This window comes from Athene cunicularia (assembly GCF_003259725.1).
Source record: "Athene cunicularia isolate RWA chromosome 3 unlocalized genomic scaffold, athCun1 chr3_part1, whole genome shotgun sequence".
NCBI lineage: Eukaryota > Metazoa > Chordata > Aves > Strigiformes > Strigidae > Athene > Athene cunicularia.
The window spans coordinates 14,147,815-14,164,592 of record NW_020799097.1 but is presented as its reverse complement, the minus strand read 5'-3'; positions in this window follow the sequence as shown (position 1 = coordinate 14,164,592).

The following is a 16,778-nucleotide window of genomic DNA, read 5'->3' as shown; positions in this document are numbered from 1 at the left end:
TTCTTTCATTGAATGGGATAATTGATACGTAGAAGAGCAAATAGAAAGAATACTAGTCTCAATATGTCACTCTTTTCCTAAAGGCATATGCACATTCATAGTCTAACTAACACCATAAACGTTTCATCTTGCCCATCTCAGATGCTGCAGCCTAGATGTGTGCAATCTACTTTATTTTCACTTAAGCTGATTCTGATCTTGAGACTTATTGAAATGTATTCTTGACTTACACTATTTAGTTTTAAGTGTAATTAAATGAGATATAGTTCCAGCATGTTGACTATCAATTAATATTTTATATCAATAATTTTATATTTCAGAAGAATGGAGATACATTAAATATTGACTAAAGTAGTCATTAATAATGAATGCTTTTTCTGCTGAGACAAATGTTTTATAGTAATGTTATATACAAATGAGGCATTATGGTCTGTCAGAACTGTGCCTGTTAAGAACCAATTTACAGCTCCTCTTGAGCAAGCATAGTGTCCAAGAAGTGTCTGTGTGAGAAAAGGAGAAAGAGAGGGCGGCATAAGATTATTATTTTCTTTTTCTCTATTGCAGCTGTACATTTTCTCTAAGATAACAAGACTAAATCTTTTTGTACACTACAGAAAACAATGAGCCTGGAATTCCCACTCACTGGAATAGCAAGGGACAACTTTTGTGGTCATGGAGGCGTATTGTCTCTACTTTCCACTGCTTGGCCACTGCTTGGTTTCCTTTTTCTACTTTAAAATCGTGTTTTCGGTTCTTGCTGCTAAATGTAGTAGACTTCATATGAAGAAAGAAAACAGGGTACAGGAAAAATAATATCTCCTTTTACTTTGACTCATTGTTTTAAAACATGTACTTGCTTTATGACATCGTCATCAAACATTAATTTTGACATTATTTCTAGGCTACCACAAGCATCAGGAAGCAGTTCACGAAGAGAAAAGAAAAAGTAACAAGATTTTTTTCCTGAAGCTGATCCAATATAAACTGGCATGCATAAGAAAAATTTGCTTGATCAGCAGCCATACTCTATTGCAGTGAATACCAACTTCTAACAGTCTTTTGATCACAGCAAACCTTGTTATCTCCTCCCAGCAGAATATTCTTCACCATTGCTGTGTTTCATAATAAAAGTAGCTTAGTGATCAAAGGGAGCCATTTTCATTTTATGACATACAGAAGTTTTTACTTTTAATGTAGGAACAATCAGTTATTGTTACACATTATTTCCTTCTGAAAGAGGACTTTGAGCAGAAACGAAGGAGTTACTTTTTGTTTAACATATTTTTTAGTGGACAGTACCAACATGCTTATCACTTTCTGCTACAGGCAGACTGAAAGCATGCAGTCTGAATAAACGAAAATAGATGTGTTCCAAGGAAACTCACCTTGCTTGACACCTTCAGTGCCAGATGGAAAAACTGCTAGAAATTTTGGTCTCACATGTTGCTTCTTCATTGCAAACATTGGGCTCTCAACTCTTCCATCTTCCACCTCAATTTTCTGTTTCTTTTCTTGATGGTGTATACAAGATGACAACCGTTCTAAAAAGTGTCTTCTGCCTTGACATCCACTTTGACTGTTTAATGAAAGCTTGTAATACTTTCACAAAAATCCATCAGACTTAAAACTTTCATTGAAAGAGATCATTCAAGATGTATGAAGTAGATGGTTGGCTGTAAGGTTTGATTAAAGGTAAGATGATGCTATAAAGCAAAAGAAACAGTGGACTGCATATCAGGAAATTTATACTTAAACCAGAGCATAAAACTAGAATTTCCTCTCAAGTGAAATGTTTCAAGAATCATTGCATGACTAAGTTAAAGCAAATTATGCAAATTTGCTGTAGGGAACAATTTTGCAAATGAATTCTTATCTCAAGTTCCAAGGCTAAAAATATCCATGATACCAGCAAATCCTATGTGGTGAACATGACAGTTCCATTATGTTCTTCTAATGGATCACCATTTGTACCGTTCTCTGGAGGGCACTCAATAAACAGGGACTCTATTCTGAAACCATCAAAGGGTATTTTTACTGCTTAGGATATCTGTCCTCAATGGATCTAAGAGTCAGAAACACTACAATGTAGAATTGTCATTTTCTTCAGTCCTGATCAATCCAGATCAGTGGACAGAAACTGATTTTCCATCAAATGTCATAGAAATAAACACAGTACCATTATTTTTCATATTCAGATAGTAAAATAGACAATAGACAAGCTCTTCTCATCTTGAAGGTTATGCTAGTGTAACCCTATGAGATTTTGCTGTTGACTGGAGAACACTGCTGCTAAAAAGTCATGGTTTGCATTATCTCCCATTGCCACAAAATATTTCTGAAATTTGCAAATTTCAAAGACTGTAGAAGAATGGGACACCTTGAAATCTTTACTTTTTGCTACAGCACAGACTATTCCAAGGAATTCAGGTAGCTTCTGAGCCTTGCTTATCCCAACCATCTTCAAACACTGAATTAAATGAACTCTTACGAATGACATTCTGTAGAATTCCTTGGAAGAATAAAGGACTCTTAAAACACAAGCAGCCCTTCACACACAAAGGATGGATACAAAGTCACAGAAGTGAACTTATTTGTGCTAATGTTTTCAAATATTTCATTAAAAGAGCCATAATAATATTCTTAAACTTATTTTCTAATATTTTTATGTAGTTTTGATATTTTGCAATAGAAAAAAATCAGATCTTTAGTGTTTACTCATTTGCTGTGTCTCTATTTTCTGCTGCAACATCCCACGTTAACTGTGCAGAAAATAAAGGAAAAGCAGATCACGTTGATCAAAATCTAAAAGGCAACAGTGCCAAAGTTTCAGAACAACATGTTTATAGAAAACAAGCACTTTTCCTTTTGACATAGGTTTTGCTAAATAAAGCAGGTTTTCTCTTAGAATATATTGGTTCATAATGGTAAATATTACTGATTTCTTTTTTTCTGAATATTGAGTTCCAGAATAGCTCCTGAGCTATTCTGAGTCCTGTACAACAGCCTCAACACTTCTGAACTCTCCTGGCATCATCCAGATGTGATAGATCAGAAAAATATGTTTTAATTTAGTACATCTAGAGCTTTCTCCCTCCCTGACATTTCTAGCTGAGAGTATCCCATTTTAATACAGATATTTTTAAAGAATATTTCCTGTATTAATGATCTTCTGACCTGTTCTATTATATATCATCCCATTTCTGTCAATTCAGTGCTAACAGCATCCCAAATTTCTTTTATGGTATAGACATAAATGAGTCCTAGATATGCCCACTTCTAGGTCACACATAATTCAGATTTCTCTGGCAGGTTCACACACTAACGACAGATAAGAAAACTAATCAGGCTGCTATGGAAGCCATATATGTTTTGAAATATCATAGGATCTATTTAATCAAAAGCTATTTTTGTTCTCTGGAGTTAGCTTTAAGATAGCCTGATACTAAGCTTGAGATCAAGTGTAGAAAGAAGGATCACACATCTACTCAATACAGCAGAACAATCAATTATCCAACTGCACATGAATGTAGAACTACTCACATTCTTAAAAGTCAAACAATATATTCAAATGTGACTTTTCTGCTTCTTCCAATGGAGATGTAGTTCTCAAGGAAATAATGGGTGATTCTTGCTTATCATTATTAAATGTTTTATTATCATAAGTCCCCTTTTACTTATGTACAGACAAAACAGTGGAAATTCACTGCAGGAGATAGAAATAGATGAATAGGAAACATGGTTACATGACCTCCTAGGAGAGATGTAGAAAAATCATTGGTTTTGTCATTAAAATAATTTCAATGGGGTTTTTGTTTTGTTTTAGTTTTTTACTGGGAAAAGTAGTTATACCTGAACCTTCTTCATTCAAGGCATTTTAGAGAAACAAAAATTGTCAGGCCTGGGATGATTATCAGCTCTCAAAAGAGAAATAAATATCCACTACCTGTTGCTTCCCAGTAGGATGCGTGAAACCCCACAGTAACAGCTAAAGGGTAGTTCTACAAACACAAAAGATTCCCATGCACACACCTCAATACAGTTCAGGATGCCCAGAAGATAAGAATTTTTAAGCATACTGTATCTTTGTTTGGAATTTTCTTAATATTTACCACGGATATTTTTTCTTTTTTCTTTTTTTTTTTCAGGCACAGTAAGCTTCTTCCATTAAGGACAGTCAGTAGTAATGGGTTCTACTGGAGAACATAGAAATCAACTATTTTTTATAAATTGTGTATATAACATCTGTCAGTGTTGGAAATGTCTTCTTGCTCTATGGTTAGCTATCTGTGTTATTTGAGAAGTCACACTGGGCCCAGCTGATTGATGTAATAGTATTTTTAAAACATCTACATATCATTGATACCTGCGGGTGGGAATCTTGGTTGGCACTAAACACCTATATGTGGTTAACTGAACTGAACCCTGGATTCTCAACATAGATTCAGCTAATCAGATGAATCATTCTATAGGCTGCATTAAAAGTCTTCATCAAATCATGCTCAACCCCAGTGAGAGAAGAGACTTCTTTTGTTTTGGTGGACTTCTGAGGCCCCCAAGCTGAGCAGAATCCTGCTCTCACAGAGACAGCAACTCAATGGGCTACCCATGGACACCTGGTGCCACTAAGACATTTTAAGTTATTGTGTCTGTCCTTCAGGTGCTTCTGAAGATAGTTCTGGTCTCCAGTAGTTTGTGTCATAATGTTGAATAGAGCCTTCATCTGAGAATGTACTTGACATTTAGAAAAGGATTCAGATGCCTACATGGAGATGCTCAAGCCCATTCAGACACCCTTGCGTATTTAAAGCATTTGGGATTGGCCTGATGTGATGATGCGATGTAGTAATTCTGGGACACGTGCACATGTTGTCTCTCACAATGTGATCCCATCAGTTTATGCTCCCATATTGAGAGAACCTCAATTCTTCCAACTATTAGCAGCCTAATCAGGTTTTACCACTTTTTATACTGTCTCTTACACTTTACAGTAAAGTGTCTCTGACACTTTACAAATATATTCCATTAATTCATTGCAGCAACCCTACTGCCAGTGGAGTAACTTGAATGAAACCAAATATACATCGCACTCTATAATACATTACTGCAAAGTAATCATAGTCTTTGGGGGGAGGGCAAGAGTATAACTGTCCAGTATTACAATGTTTGTATTATAGAGTGCTATTAAAAGTAAGCAAAAGCAAAATAATTATTCTGGTTTTGTATAATTTAAGACATGAAGTTCAATATTATTTTTTTTACTTCCAGGCTCATTTTGAAAAAAAAAAAATTAGTGGATCTAAATGGAATGGTACATTCTATTTAATTAATACATCTAATTAATACATCTGTGATCTTGCATTTCTTCTCTTAGAATGCATCCCTATCTCCAGAAAAAATATTAGTAGAGTGAGAAACTACAGAATTTTATAACTACAGTCCTACTGATTTTACAGCTTTAATTTATTTGAGATTTTCAGGTTGAAAGTTAAAACATTTATTTTTTTTCAAGCCTGCATAATCTCAGATATCACTGTTCTGGGTCACTGAGAATATGAAATGAAAGAGGCAAATTAACTTGTTACATGAGCTTCCTGTCATGTAAGTATCTGCTCTTGTCCATGGTCATTTGAAAATGTTTAAAATTATGTTGCTAAAATTTACTTGTCTTGTGCTCATAAATAGAACTTGTCTAAAAATGTAAATTTACCTCCTCTGAAATGAAGAATGATTTTCTGATTCAAAATCTGAGTCTTGATATTCAAAGGGAATTTGATTATAATTCCCATGATAATCATTTCTGTGCAGTGAAACATTTCACCAATAGTTCCTAAAGTTGCATGATTTTTTTTCCTCTGCATACAAAAATTTTTTTTGAATTCACAATTACATGAAGAGATACGTAAATATAATTTGTCATATATTTATCTTAACCAGATGTTCTTACTAGTCAGTGAAGAAAAAATATACCTGCTGGCAAAATTTAAAAGATATTTTAAAAATAATGAATTTTTTTTTCTCTTCAGCATCATACTTGCGAGAACAAACAAACAACACAGTCATAATCACTGACACTATTTATGTACACAGAGCTGTGCCAATTTCACATTTTTGATCTGCTGAGAAATAACATATAACATATCTCTCTACAAGTGAAAGCTTATTTTACTGAATTGTCTAAGATGCTATAAAAAATAACCTGCATCCAAAATGTCCAGTCTATGGAATAAACAATTATGTAACACATTGATGAAAAAAAATGTCAGTTTTTTTTTTTAAACAAGACATTCAGAAATATTACAAAAAAATATTTAACCTAAAATATTTATTTTAAGTTTGGAAAAAAAATGAGGCTTAACCGGTTGACTGGTAAATATTATGTATCAATTCCTGTTATTTCTGCTCATAGTATAATTCTATGTGGCATCATGCTGACCACACTGAACATATTTCTTGTCCTGTCATGTAAATCATTGATAGTTTGGTTGGACAAGGGGATTTCAGTTTAATGGAGACTCTGGGAATTTCACTTCCATTTTTCTCCATCTAATTCAATACACCTGTCACTGTTTACAGAGTCTGGGAATACATCCTTCACCTCTAATATGGTCAAAACTTAACGGAACCATGAATGTATATAATGGACATATACCTTGAAATTGTTGCAACCCATTATTTGAGTTGTATGCTAGAGGAACTAAAGCAGGAACTCCTTGCACAGTCATGAAAGGGGCAAGTGAAGGAGTCATTACAATGATAAACTCTATGGCCTGGCCCCAAAGCACAAGGGATAGTGATACTAATAGACATACCTTTACGCGGTTGTAAAGAAAGTCTGAATGGCATGTCATAAGAAGTACTATAGCACCAACCACTTGAACCAATGGAGAATGAGCCTCATGAGAAGCAGTGCAAGTGCAACAATGACCTGACTGAGTGGGCTTTGCAGTCCAATAATTCCAGACAACACACTGCCTCTCCTGTCCTGAGGGAACACCATTAAAGACAGAACCCAAGTCCTGGACTAAATGAACTCAATAGAAAGTTTCTAGACATTTTCTAGACATTTCACAGTGGTGGTCCATAGACTAAGGGAATGATATCTCCGGATATATCAAAGGACAGGAAGAGGGGAACTAATGAGGATGTATTGGGTAGTATGGGATCTGAGCATGACACAAGTGGCATGGAATAAGGGGTGGAGATTGTACTGATTTTGGATAGGATGGATGGTAATTTTCTTTGCAGTGGTTTATATGGTGATGTTTTGGATTTTTGAACAAAGCTGTTGATAACTCACCAATATTTTAACTGTTGCTGAGCAGTGCTTACACAGTGTCAAGGTGTTCTCTGTTTCTCACACTGCCCTGCCAGCAAGTGGGCTGGGGGTGCACAAGAAGTTGGGAGGGGACACAGCCAAAACAGCTGACCCTAACTGACCGAAGGGATATCCCAGATCATATGACATCATGCTTAGCAATAAAAGCTGGGGGAAGAAGAAAGAAGGGACGATGTTTGGAGTTAAGGCATTTGTCTTCCCAAGTAACCATTATATGTGACAGTCCTGTTTTCCTGGGTATGGCTGAACTCTTTCCTGTCAATGGGAAGTAGTGAATGATTTTTTAATTTTGCTTTGCTTTCATATAGCTTTTGCTTTACCTATTAAACTGTCTTTATCTCAATCCATGTGTTGTCTCACTTTTACTCTTCCGATTCTCTCCCCCATCCCCACCAGAGAGAAGGGAGGGAGCTGGTGTGTGGGGCTGAGCTTCCTAGTGGGGTTAATCCACAACGTTGTATGAGAAGTTTTTAAAGGATTTATTTTTTTCCTTTGCTTTCTTCCTCTTTCCTGTTCAAACTATGTCATTGATCCAATCCACCCTCAAGATTCACTCTGTCTGTGAAGTACACAGAACCCAGCTGACCAAAAACTGCTCTGTATCACAATTGACCTGAGTTGTCCTAATCATATGCTTGAATGATGGGTAAGGTAGATACATAAAACATTCATGTGTTTTCTGTCTTTCAGATTATTAACTGTTTATGACAGGTAGTTTGTTGTGGTTGCAGCAGCATCTATTACATGATAAATGCTGCAACCATTATAGTGAATACAGAATTTGAATGATTAACTTTTTCCTTCCCTGACCATTATCCAAAGAAAAGTCATGTAAAGACTTTTCAGCAGTAACAAACAGAACCTTGTGAGCTGCAAAAGGTATTATAACATCAGGCAGAGAAAAATTAAAAGATTGCCTTGAGTCACACAGTAAGCTTTCAAATCTGTAAACTGCTTTTTTTAACGATTTAAGGTAAATCAGTTGAAACTTCTGGAATAACTCCAAAGGTATAGTGACCCTGACTACTTGTGGGACTGGGATCCCAAGTTTATAAAAAGCTATAAAGAAACCCTTCACTGTTTTTTTGGCACTAAGCAGCATTTCCTGCTTTTATCGCAAATTTCCCTTTCACAACATGGATGGAAAATGTCCTTGTTTTCATTCAGTGGAACTTTGTATTTTTTTTGCATTTGTATATCTAAATGTAAAAAATTAAAATAAAATTTAAAAAAAAAAAAAAAAAAGAGTAAACTTCCTGTCTTCCTAAATATCATATACTGATTATAAACAATTAATACCAACAGTGAATAATATATCAGCCTACAATGACCTTAGGTGCCTCTATACAGGTAACCACAGCATGTAGAGCTTTATTTTCAGAGATTACCCTGTACATGTGTGTGTATTCATCACTAATGAAATAAGAGATGTGGAAAGCACAGGTAGAAATTGTAGATTCATTACTGGCCGAGACAAAAATATGAATTTCTAACACCATAGTATCCCATGGAGACTAGTTTTAGTTTAATAGATCTCAAAGAATAGTATGTGCAGGAATAAAGCTTTGTTGTGCAAAGTTTGATGCTTTAAGTAATTTATTTGAACCTTAACAATAATGTAAGCATTTAAAAATATGCAATTCGTGCATAACTGTCTTTCTTTGTTAGACTTTAATGGGTAAATACTTCTTCAGCATTATAAAGGACAGTCAGTTATATGAATTGGTTTAAAAGAAAACTATCCGGTCCACTTCATAGTATTACCTATTTTCAGATTTTTGTAAGAGAGTATTAGGAGCTTGAAGGTAGAATTATCTGCAATTTTGCTCCTGCAAATGTGGAAATTTCTAGTGCAGAGCTTAGTTCTCTATCTAGATGGTCTGACTGAGTGAGTGCACTTGTGTTAAGAACTCAGGTGCCTTGAACTCAGTGTAATTTACGGAGGGAGACACATTACCTCCCTAGGGAAGACCAGATCCCAGCCTGGCTATGTAGTCATTTAGAGGTTTTTGCCTCCATAAATTCTGCTCTTTGCTTTTGACTAACTGTCTAAATTTAAGCAGAATCTATGCTACATGCTTTTTTTTAAATTTTTTTTTAGGTTCCTCCAGACGTGCTATTTTTTCCCGTGCTTCTTTCACACTCCACAAATTCAGGGTATTACTGTTGAGTTCAGACATTTTTACAACCTGTGTTTCAGAGTCTATTCAGCCAAGAGATTGTTTAAAGATAATACTGAGGTTTATGTAGAGAATGGACTGATGAGCCTGCTCTTTATTTCCTCTGAGTGAACAGCTTTTGTTTACTGCGTATCATTGATTCAGTTATATTCCTTCTCTTTTTAACCTCATTTTCTATTATTGCTGTAAGATTTTGATAAAATCCTAAAACATTCACATTTTCTCCTCAATCCTATGAAGTTTCCTCAAGAAACTGAACAGGCCCAAAATCAGTTTGATCTGTCCCAGTACAACAGTATATGATCTCTGGTGTAAATTACTTGTTTTTATCGAGTTGATATTATCAACAGTACTGTTCCAAAAGATACAGCAATTTGCTTGAGGAAAAAAAAAATAATCTCAAAATCACCATTTCATTAATGGACTCTAAATTTAAAACTGCATCTTAGATGGACCCTTGGTACAAATGAAAACCAGAAGAGCACAAGAAACAAAACCTTTGAGTATGACTTATGAGCTACCCTTTTATAAGTAGGTTTAAAAAATTTAGTCTAAAGAGCATCCCAACTTTCTTGATGTACTGAGAATGTCAATACAAGAAGGGTAGCAAAAATAGGGAAAAGATATACTGAAACAATATGAGAAGCTGAGTTAGATTATGAGATACGTATTTAGTGTCTTACTCCTTTTTCTTACTTTTTATACTCACTGGTTTCCTGTGCAGCATTTATGTTTTTTTGGTACGACTTGACGTAGTAAGTATGGACTTTGCCTATGACTCTCTTAGATGCTGTAATATAAATACTGAAATAATTCTACAACATTCTAGTTGCTCTGGTTTCACTATGAGAACAGTTTGTATATTGTGACTCTGTTAGGTAGTCTTATTTTGCTAAGGAAAACTGGCAGCATGATAGAAATATATTTTCTATGGTGAAAGAATACTTAGCATTTATTGAAACACCTGACAGCTTATTATGACAAATTGCAATCAAACACAGATGCTTACTCAATTTAGAGCCAATTTCACAGCTTTTTGGTTATGTTAATGTAAAACAGTCACATTAAATAGTTGTCTGATTATTATGAAAATTCTGCATATGAGCCCACTATTGCAGCCAATGCAAATGCCAGTATGTTTAATGGAATTAAGTTCAAATAAATTGCATAATATGCAGATATTTTACACTGCTTATCTGAACTTTAATATATTTTCAAAAATAAACACTGACATTGGTATTTCTTGTTAAAAAGTTTGCTGGTTATTATTTGAACTGTATTCAATTTTTTTTTTTTTTTTTTTTTTTTTAATAAAAATGTGTGTTGGAGACAGGAAACAATATGAAATTTGCAGAAGAATGAGTCATGAGAGCAAAATAATTACTTATTTGGCTGGGAGTTTTTGCAGCTGGATTTTCCAGTCTAATGGAAACAAGCTTCTTTCTTATTATGAGGTAAAAACAGGAAGAAATGGTTTGCACTCTGAAGTTCTAATGATAGGCACTCAAATATGAAAGTGTTGACCTTTGTGCATGGAATTAGGAGACTCTCAAATTGCTTTGACTTTCTCTCAGCACTATCACAACTGAGCATGTTGAAAAATGGTTCTTCTATGTTTAAAAGACACATAAGAGGGTTTCTTCTACTCAATAAAGCTGACACATTATGATAAAATTAAAAAGATCAGAAAGTCAAGAGTAAGCTTTAACAGCCTTAAAAAAGAGAAGGAGCAATAAAATAGAAAAGGTTCAGGTCTTATCTGAGGACAGCCCTAAACAATTTGTCTCTACCAGCACAGAAAAAAGTCAGCATATACCTGTAGCTCTGCTCTATGTGTCTAGCAGTTTCAATGGGTGCTTCATTGTTCCAGTTGAAAATAACATAATGAAATGACACGATTATGGCCCATAATAACACAGACACTGCATCAAATATCATCAATAAAAAGGTTAAATTTTAAAAAAGGAGACATTCTCACAGGCTAAGAGGGGCAGAAATTCAGTGAGCTCTCTAAATTATTAGGTCCCATTAAAATTTCATAGTTAATGGCTTCATTTGTAGATCATATGGGGTTATGCAGTTTAAGATGGGTTAAAATGGATGAAGAGAAAGAACCATGCAAAATTCTTAGTTCTACATGGTTCTGTCTCTAAGCCAGGTACAAAATATATTCAAAGGGCAGAGCAAAAAGATTTAATAGTGAGACACATTAGTATCATGCAAGATCAATTAATAACACAAATAATTTCTTTCTTAACACAGAGAATCTAGAGTGGCTAGCTCAAACATAAAAGTCTGCCATAAATATCTATATTAAGTCAGGCGAATTATTATTCATGTGAAAATTCACTTAACCAGTTGAGGTTCCTCTGTTCCTGGTAGAATAAGGCTTACCAACCTCATAGACTATTTGTAATGGCAGTGGGGTTATGTTAAAAAAACTCAACAAACTTCTAGTTCGGTGTTTGTTTATTGGGACTGTGTGTTTTGGTTTGTTTGTTTTAAGTAGACATTGTATAGAATGTAAATCTATACTTTTTTATTTTATGAAGGTAGAAAATAATTTTGTTTGATACTTTGACATTTTTTTTGTCTCCTCATTCATTCTACTTCTGCTCCCTTTTTTCTTTCCTCTTTCTTATGTCCTATCAAAATGATCTGTGTTTACTTTCAGCTCTATGTATGGGACTTCATGCATTGCCTTCTATAAGGAAAAAAAAAAAAAAAAAAAAAGGTTAATATCATCAAGATACCAAGAAAAAATAATTTGGATAAAAGAAAGATATTGAGAACTGACAAATTTTAAAATATTTTAATATTTAAATATATTGTAGTCAAATTTCCAGTTTTAAGAGAAGGTGATATCTGTGAGGTTTTTAGAACTATTTGGATTAATGGATATTTGTAACTTTCTTCCGTGTATCACAATAATGAAATGAAAAATTATAATCCAAAGGAAACTAGTAATGTTGTGGTTTACTGTCACAGACACAAATTGTTGTGCTGTCTGTTCCAGAAGCTAAATGGGTCACAGAGAGATGCAAGCTGAATGGACCATCAGAATCCATATGTTTTATAAAAAAAGTAATAATATAAAGTACAACTTCTCTTATTTGCTATTTGGAAATGCAAGTATAAATAAATCAAAACGTTCTTTTAACAGTTATTACCTCTTCCTCACTCTAAATGTCTCAAACTGTGAAAGCTGTTTGCTGTGAACAGCCTGCACTCAAACTGCAACCCTTATTTGTTACAACTATCCTTAAACATCTTGGAGGAAGGACTGACTTCCATCTCTAAATGGAATTAAAATAAGGGTGAGCATTGACTCAGTGACTGCAAAATAGTTTCATGTGGAAGATTCAGTATTTTGATGTCACTAACTGGTTCAACAGATTGTGGGCATAAGATTTAATGGAAGAGTGCATAGTCAAAAGATGAAATCTTACCTTCCGCTGTTTTCAAATCCTTTCTAAAGAATGGTTGTAAAAACAAATTTTTAATTATATTTTATGTTTAAACAAGGGAAATACAGAAAGAAACACAACATTATACAGTCTCGATGTTTAAGAGCATAGGAACCTTAAGTATAAAATTAAAACTTAGAAAGTCAAAGAACTTAAAGCTTATTGACCTTACTGATATGGATGTCATATAACAGGGAAAAAGGTTCATAAGGAGTTATGTTTCTATTAAAGGGAATTGAGGAATGCTAGAGGAACAGTGATCATAAAGATGAAACACTACATGTGAAGGAATCTTTTTGATGTTCAATAAACGATAAAAATTTCAGACTCTCCTGAAACCTGGTCTTTGCAATATGTTTTAAACTTCATACACAGTTCCAATTGCAAGCGCATGATATTTGGTAACGGAGGGAATTAATTAGTTACACGTATGGGAGGAAGCTGACTCCAGACACTAACATATGTTTCTGTTTGATAAGTCCAATGGCAAAGAGGTAACTGTCAGTGCTTCATGGTCTAAACAGATTCAGCATGTAAAAGACACATGGTAATTGATCTTAGGGACACAAAGCAAGAAAGGAAATCACAGAAAATACTTATCTTGGAGATTTAATTGATTTCTAACATACTGTCGTATAAAATCCTGTAATAAAATTACTTTTTAACAAAACAAAAACTATAGTTTTTGTGTACAAAACAAAATGATGTTGTACCAATTATATTAACTGGAGCACTGAAATCTTTTAAATATAGGATGATTAACAGAAAGCATGGCTTCTGTAAAATGTGTTTTTTCCAAGCCTAACTACTTTTATTTAAAAAAAAAATATTTTGTTGTGAGGTGTTTTTTGTTGGGTTTTGGTTTGTTAGGGTTTTTTGTTTGTTTCGTTTTGGTTTTTATGTTTGGTTTGGTTTGTTTGTTTGTTGTTTTTTTTTTAATTTTAGTAGACCACTCAGATTTTATTTTGGCAGAATCTAGTCAAGGTGTTTTGGGTCAGTATATCTACTTGACCTGGATTTTACAACAATGGACAGCCCCAACTCCCTTTTTGTCTGTGAATGAAGTAATTACATAAATATGCAGTGGTTGAGATGAAAGACTGCAGAAGAGTAGAGGTAGCAGTAATCTGTTCAGCAAGTTCCTTTCTGCAAAGCATAGACCAGGAAGATGACACTCTCAGAAGGCACTGGAGGTAAAAAGTAATTCTACTTTACTGCTGAGCTGTCTCCAAGTAAACATTTGGATGTCTAAATTAATAATTATTATTGGTTAATGTTCTGAGAAAAATGTCTTCATTTTGTCATTATTTATTCCAATTCTGGACCAAAACTAGTAGGGAAATACTGGAATTTTCAAAGGCTAAGAGTTTTGAAATGTATTCCTTTTCCTTACAGTATAAATTGTTATGGAATGTATTCAAGTCATATAAATGATGCAGGGAGCAGGTGGGTTATCTAAGTACAGTCAGTTAGGCAGTTTGTCTTTCAGATGAGGAACTAGGAAAAAGATCGGTAGAAAGGATTAAGAAATTTAAAGGCTAAGAAGCTTTACAGATTGTTTTGTTGATGATTGATGAGCTTCATATTATTTCAGATCTCAAATCAGTGATTTAGAAACAGAAACACAGATACCTCTTCAAATATCTTAGGAGATTTTATCTGAGTAATCTAGATTTTATGATACTGTTTCATAAACTTTGAGATTGTCTATTTGATTTGTTTGTTGTTTTGGCTTCTAAACACTTTTTTAATTGTTCCAACAACTTCAATATCACTGTGAACTTGTCAGATCAGTTCAGGTTCATACTGGGGATAAGGATCCCAGTAAACCTGAATCTGAAGTAAATTGAGACAATGTCCATGATGAATTTGCACTGCTATTGTGCAGATCATTCCTGTTTCTACTAGGTAGATAATTAATTTCCATATCCTTTTGGTTCTGTGTAGTTTCTTGCCATTATCTAGCACAGCAGAACCATGTAATTTTTATTAAAATACATTGTAAAATTCTTTTATCCATTCTGACCAGATTCTCAAATGTTTTTTTTTTTTTTCTCCATTTTGTAAAAAAAAAAAAAAAAAAAAAAAAAAAAGCTTAGTTCTGATGTCCATATAGTCCATATAGTTAAATTCTCTGAAGTGAATATAGTATACTAAAATATAGCATCCCAACAGGGGTGGTAAATAGTGATATTGCGTCAAGATTAATTTCTTGTTTATTTTTTTTCCATTATAGTTTAGGACAACTTTTCTCACAGTTTCTAAGATGTTATATTTTGACCTTCTCTTTCATTCTTAAATACCTTGTCATAATTCTAGTACATATAAATATTTATGACATTCTGCTCTTCAAGAGACTATAAGTTTTTGAAGATAAATTGATGGAATTAATTTAACTGGCTGTGACCTTTCATTTATGGAAAAGGTGTCACAGATTCTGCAAAACCATCTATGACTGATACAACATATCATATTTTAAAGATATTCCAGAGAAAACTTACATATGTATGTCTGTGTTTATGTCCATGTGTGTGTATACACAGAATCATAGAATCATTCAGGTTTGAAAAGACCCTTGGGATCATCGAGTCCAACCATCAGCCCTATTCTACAAAGTTCTCCCCTACACCATATCCCCCAACATCTCATCTAAACGACCCTTAAACACATCCAGGGATGGTGACTCCACCACCTCCCTGGGCAGCCTATTCCACTGTCTGACCACTCTTTCTGTGAACATTTTTTCCTAATGTCCAGTCTGAACCTCCCCTGTTACAGTTTAAAGCCTTTCCCCCTCGTTCTGTCACTAATCACCTGTGAGAAGAGACCAGCACCAACCTCTCTACAATGTCCTTTCAGGTAGTTGTAGAGAGTGATGAGGTCTCCCCTCAGCCTTCTCCTCCTCAAACTAAACACTCCCAGCTCCTTCAATCGCTCCTCACAGGATTTATTCTCCAGGCCCTTCACCAGCTTCGTTGCCCTCCTCTGCACTCGCTCCAGCACCTCGATATCTCTCTCATATTGAGGTGCCCAGAACTGGACACAACACTCCGGGTGTGGCCTCACCAGTGCCCAGTACAGGGGGACTGTCACCTCCCTACTTCTGCTGGTCACACTATTGCTGACACAAGCCAGGATGCCGTTGGCTTTCTTGGCCACCTGGACACACTGCTGGCTCCTGTTCAGCTGCTTGTCCATTAGAACCCCCAGATCCTTTTCTTCCAGACAGCTCTTCAGCCACTCCTACCCCAGCCTGTAGCCATGCAGGGGGTGGTTGTGGCCCAAGTGCAGGACCTGGCACTTGGCCTTGTTGAAGCTCATCCCGTTAATGTTGTCCCACCGATCCAATCTATCCAGATCTCCCTGTAGAACCTCCCTGTCCTCATGCAGATTGACATTGCCGCTTAACTTGGTGTCATCTGCGAATTTACTGATGATACACTCTATGTCCTTACCAAGATCATCAATAAAGATGTTGAACAGAAATGATCCCAACACCGAGCCCTGAGGAACACCACTTGTGACCGGCTGCCAGCTGGATTTAGCTCCACTGACTACCACTCTCTGGGACCGTCCATCCAACCAGTGCTTGACCCAGCAGACCGTGTGCTCATCCAGGCCATGAGGAGCCAGTTTTTCTATGAGAATCCTATGGGGAACTGTCTTGAATACTTTTCAAAAATCCTGGTAGACAAAATCCACAGGATTTCCCTCATCCAATAGTTGGGTCATTTTATCATAGAAGGAAATTAGGTTTGTCAAGCAGGACCTACCTTTCATAAACCCATGCTGACT